Genomic DNA, 6,000 nt, shown 5'->3' on the forward strand with positions numbered 1-6,000 from the left:
TCAAATATGGAGCAGTTAGATATACGGCCACATCCAGAACATCAGATGGCCCATTGGACTCAGGCACAACCCTGTCTACAAAAAGGACAGAAAAACTTTAGAATCGCATTTGAACACTTCTGAATCTAAAGCCCCAGAACCTGGCTCTTACTACAGTAGGAGCAGTAGGAAGCACCAGTCTGTAGGAAAGTATCAAATCAGACTTCTAGAAATGGAGTAAATCATCTTATTAACTTCACTGCCACACCCCAGGAGTGGAAGGCAACTTGCCCAAAAACTAAGATAAAAATGAGCTGAAAATGGACTATTTGCTTTTAAGGCCAGAATAAACTATTTTCATAAGCTAATAGAGCCTCCTACACAGGAAAGACCGTGGAATTTTCTTCATGCAAAACAGCAAGTTGCAGTGAATTAAAGCACATCTTTGAGAAAACATGGATAATTGGTCACAGCAATGTATAATACAGTTCGAGAGTAAATTACACTTCCTGTTTCAAGCAATCCCAACCTTTGCAACCTATTTCCATTTTGATGTTGGCTGACTTGAGCTCCTAGGCCATGATGGTTAGTCAGTGGCCTTCGACCTCTCTCAATTTGTTCAATTCTAAATAAATTCCTGTGGTTATTAACAACCCTGAAGAGGAACTCTCTTTACCAGCCCCCCCCCCCCCCCAAATTAATAATTTTCAAGTGAAATGAAGCACTCTGAGGTGAAACACAGCACTGTGTGTAAACTAACAACATTACACAGTAAACATGCAAACCAGAAGCAAAGGGTATTTTCTCCAAACAAAACAGATCATCTGAATTTGTTATTAAAGCTGTGACACCCAAGGGCTAGCTCTTCAGGAAGGGTGGCTCTGTCCTTGACAGCAGCACCAAGCACTGTTGGTCTGCCATCCCCAAGAGCACAGTGCCACCTATCAGCCTCAGGGGTGGGACTGGACGGCGAGAGGGAGTTCTGCTCTTTTCACCCAATTCTGCACCATCCCTTCCTTCCTTGCTTGGTCTTCTGTGGGCTTGGGGGAGGATTCTTCCATTGCACATCCCCAGATTGCAGTTGTATTTCCTATAAGACACTGGCTTCTGTCGTCCACTCAGTGCCATGTACATGGTTCACTACAAGTGGTTACATCCTGCTGCAATTAAGACATTGTAAGCCAACACTCATTTCATTAGTGCTTCTCCAGATTTTACTGACAGGAGCCAAAACTCATTATTACCTTATCTGTGGATCTGTAAGACTTGAACTGCTGTGGAGAAAGAAGTGGCTAAAACATATATAAGCATCCCAATCGTTTAAAAATAGGTACCTGCCTGGAGTCCTCTATCTAGGAACAACTAGTTTAGGAAGAAGTGGTCTTTCCCAGTTTTATTTCCCTGGAAGCCTCAGGACGAGATGCCCCAGAAATAAACCATAGATGTATTCCAAATGTAAATAACAGTCCAACTAACTTTTTCCTAAAGAGCTGTTTCCAGTCCCATGACCAAACTGTGCACAAACTCCCCTCAGAGGCAGTCACAGCATTGATACAAATAATTTGTCTGCAACTGAGCAGGAGAACAAGAGGGAATGGATAAGGTGTTTAGAATCAGGCACAAATCTGCACTTGAGGAATATTTCTGCAAGGGGTCAGAGGCAGAGTTTTGAAATGCAAGATTTTAATCTCAATGAAGTATCAAACACATGCCATTTTTAATGTAAAGAAAAAGAGGATATATGCAAAACAGCTTATTGGACATAATTTACATTTTCTGGTTTTACTTTCACAGAGGTGGAGAAAAGGAATCTGCTTTCTACTTTCCTTTATTTAAAATGTGGTGAGCAATAATGAAGAGGGCTCAGTTAAATTGGTGTTCCAGTAACTTGCCTATGAAAAGACATTGCTTGCCAGTGACAGACAAAAGTACCTAAAAAGAACTTGTTTTTAAGCAGTGCTGTTTAGAACAGTTCCCAAAGCACAGCATTTACTGGGGAGTGTTAGGAGAGATCAATTTTGCTTTTTTATTGACTGTTGAAAGGGCAGGATAATATAGATAACAAAATATTAATAGTAACAAGTGCAGATGGAAATAGGAAATCTGAGGGGAAAGAAGGTTCTATTGCTTTAGAGTCAGTTTTGCCCATAATGGCATACAAACTTTCTGTATATTTTGGCATGAAAACTATAAAAATACTTTTGTTTTGGTTTGATTTTGGAAACAGCAGAAATATTTCTATTTTTAAATCATATCTGTTGGAAAACATCCTCTGTGAAAAAATCCCCAAATGCTACTCCTGTTATTACCAGTAAGTCAGCAGCTGGAATTACAGAAAAAGTTTAAACTCTAACATGTTTGGACTGAATATAAAATCTGCCACCTTCATTCTGACTACAAAGCACTATGCTCCTAGAGCACCACCCATCATATGTGATTTACTTAAACCACATGTTCATCGTGCCAAAGAGCAAACTAACAAAGCTAAAGCCCGCTCTTTTGTATGTAGAGCCCATGCAACTGCTTAGGAAATCTATCTGAACCAAAACCTGCAATGAATGTCTGATAATCTCAGTACAGACTCATGTCCAGTACCTTTCTACTAACACAAATTACTTAGATGAAAACCCTTCTAAGTTAGAAAAAACTACCTGAGAATCCTTAGTCCTCATAACTAGAATTCAATTTTTTAGAGAAACAGTGATAGGAGATGAGATGGGGAATCCACAGGCAACAGGGAAATGTTTTAGTGCACAATGCAGAAATCAAGAGAAGGGATACAGAGGAAACTGAACCTACAATAGCAACTACTCTGCAGAAGGCTTCCTCATAAGACATCTCTTCCCAAAAAAAGTAAAGGGAAAAAAAACAAGTACCTTAAACACTCCTCATCCTCTAAACTACTGCCTTTCAGGGTATGAGAAACCTCAACAGAACAAGGTACTTACTGAGTCAAAGGTAAGCATCAATCACCACTGACAAACATGTAAGTTTCCTTCTTTTCATTACCTGACTAATTTAAGCAGACCTATATTCAGTCAGTTCCTGAGGATCCACACTTGTAGTAATCAAAAGCATAACAGCACAAGACTGCTTAGGAGAGAAACCATAGACAGCACTGCCCAAAGAAATTTGTAAAAAACTGTCTCATACTATTCATTCTATTAGGTCACCTTCCTCTTTACAAATTAACATATTACTACATTCTTCTTACAATGTCTTTGTTTGTTTGTTTGTTTGTTTGTGTTTTGTTTGGTTTGGTTTTTTTGAGTTTTTTGTTTGGTTTTGTTGTTGGTGTTTTTTGGGTTTTTTTAACAGATGTCACAGAATCAGACAACAGTTGAGATTCAAAAGAACCTCTGGAGCTCATCTCATCCAATTCTTCTGCTCAAACAAGGTGACCTAGAGCAGGCTGCCTAGCACCATGTCCAGACATCTTCTGAGTGTCTCCAAAGATGGAGTTAGCACAGCGAATGAACAGTGCCTCAGAGCAGATCTGTCTCCCCTAAATCAGCCATGAATTAGGTACCCAGTCTGAGCTGCTTGGTTTCGCTTCCTCTGTAGTAAATCAACATCAGTCATTGAGAGGAGATGATTGACCACTCATTTTAGGACAGTAAGAGTAATCTGATAAGAATCTAGTCTGCAGCACAATTCCACATCTTGTATTTTTCCCAGAGTAATGATTTGGGTTTTTTCATTAATGTGTTTAGTAGTATTTCTCATGTGTTATTTTACGTAATACATTATTAAGAAGTAAATAAAGTTTAGGCTTCACAAGAAAATGAAATAACCAGATAATTCTTTAGGGCTTCTTCCCAGAAATTTCAGAAGTTTAACTTCAGAAGGCAGAGTTTAACTACCTAAGAAAAGTCCAAAGAATATCTTGAACTACGCATTTCAGTGATACTGAGAAAATTTATAATTCAATTCATATTCAGAGCAATGCACTTTATGCTACTTCTGTTGTATTATCCCTAGAATCCACATTAAGCCTAAGATCTCTTTAACCAAAACCAGATCTCTTTTTGGCAAATATTACCCCCACATTCCTCCTTTATAGAATGTGGGAGGCCAAGATTTTTGAGTATTTTGTGCTTCCCTCCCACATATATAACTCTAAAAATTGAGGCTTGCTTTATTTTGTCATGTTTTTTCCTCACAACTCTTTCATATTAAGCAGATTTTCTTTCTCCCTAAGGTCTAAGTAATTCATTCTAGAAACTCAAGAATACACTCAGGCATCTCAAACTATTCTTCTGTATATCTGTCAGAAGGATGGCCTCCAGATCATCCACTAAGTGCTTCAGCATTGCTTGTGTTTTATTAGTGCTGCATCTATGATAGGCTGGGGTATAAAAAATTTGCAGCAAATAACACATCTCCAAGGCATCATAACTAAGACTCTTTTAGGGACAGTTTACCCTTCAGAAAACAACTAATTAAAAAAAAAAAAAAAAGTTAGTCTCCAGACCATAGTGAAATAGTTGGGAATTAGACAAAATAGAACCATTTTAAGATAAAACCAAGACAAATCAGTAAAATATTGCAAAACAAGTAAAATAAATCATTCTCAACAGAGACTAACAAAGTACTGAAGCAAAACCTGAGCACCTGAAGAAAATATTAATTCTGTTGTAGCTGAAAGATATGGCTGGTTTGTCACATATTGTTGTAGTGCTCTGTAAGACAAAAAAAAAAAAAAAAAAAACAGCCCAGCATTGCTTACTAGTCAAAGAAGGAGCCAAATTTGATGCAGAAGAGCTCTGTATCCTTCACTGTTAATATTAGTAGGAATTACAACTTCTCTATTAAACAATAGGCTGACAAATAAGAGGGGAAAAAACTCTTCAGATACAGACAGATAAATAATCTAACCAGGAGAGGGAAGAAAACAGAAAAATGTCCTGATGCAGAAAGAAAAACAAGAGAACAAGAAAAGAAAGCAATGAAAATGTGGGAAAGGCAGTTTAGTGCACCCAATATATTTTAGAAGAAGTGCAGAAATTCCAGTGGTGAGGGCAGTCTAAGAAGCTAACTAGGCAGAAACAACTGTTTTGTGCAAACAGTTTGGCTTACACTGCCAGCTCACACACACTGTGAAACCCAAGTCTTTTCAAATCCAAGATGAACAAACACTTTTTATAGGAGTGTGAGTTTCAAACCTTTACCTGCACTGAGGTTTACTTCTACCATTCATAACAAAAATAGAAGGTGTCACACAGAGCAAGGGGTGGCTACCAAGATAGAATCTGAGCTGCAAACAAGGGGATTTGCTATTTTTTCATACATATAAATAAAGATACATAACAAAGCAATTTGCTTTCAATAATTTAAATAAACTTCAACAAAGTATGGATTATTGTCATGTCAGAGGAGAAGTATGATGAGAAATAATGAAGTAAATTAGTAAGGGATTTTAACTAGCTACCTGTAGTGATAATAGAAGCCAGTTAACCATTACATTTTAGGAAGTAGCTGCTTGTGAACACTGAGTACTATAAAGACCTTAGGTTTCCTCAGGCCTGAGAGAAAGACTTTTGCTCAATAAGCTGAAATGCATCTGAAGGTACCTTTCATCTCTAACAGGTCAAAATATTATACAAGTATTTTCTTTTTCGAAGCAAGCAACAGAAAGGAATGGGCAGCCTATCTCCATGTACAGTAAAGGTGAAGAGCAACCAGAGTGCTGGTTTTCCATCTGATTCCACACACATAACCATTGTATATCCTGCCACTCACAGAATCAGCCTAATCACTGTGATCAAACCACAAAGGAAATATTCTTTACATTCCTTCAGGAAGTACATAAAAATAGAGGGGAAATGCAGAAAATAACCATTCTGCATTTGCTCTTCAGCATTTTTGGGGGTAGGTCTTTGGGATAATGGAGTGCACCAGGCAGCAGCACAGAGTCAGAGTAGTGGTAAGTGGGTACAGCAGCACATCACAGGCCTTTCACACCCTGGGAAGATCTAAAACTGATGGGACAAAGCAAACCTGGCCAAACACTGCACTTGA

This window comes from Anomalospiza imberbis, chromosome 3 (genome assembly GCF_031753505.1).
Source record: "Anomalospiza imberbis isolate Cuckoo-Finch-1a 21T00152 chromosome 3, ASM3175350v1, whole genome shotgun sequence".
Classification (NCBI taxonomy): Eukaryota; Metazoa; Chordata; class Aves; order Passeriformes; family Viduidae; genus Anomalospiza; species Anomalospiza imberbis.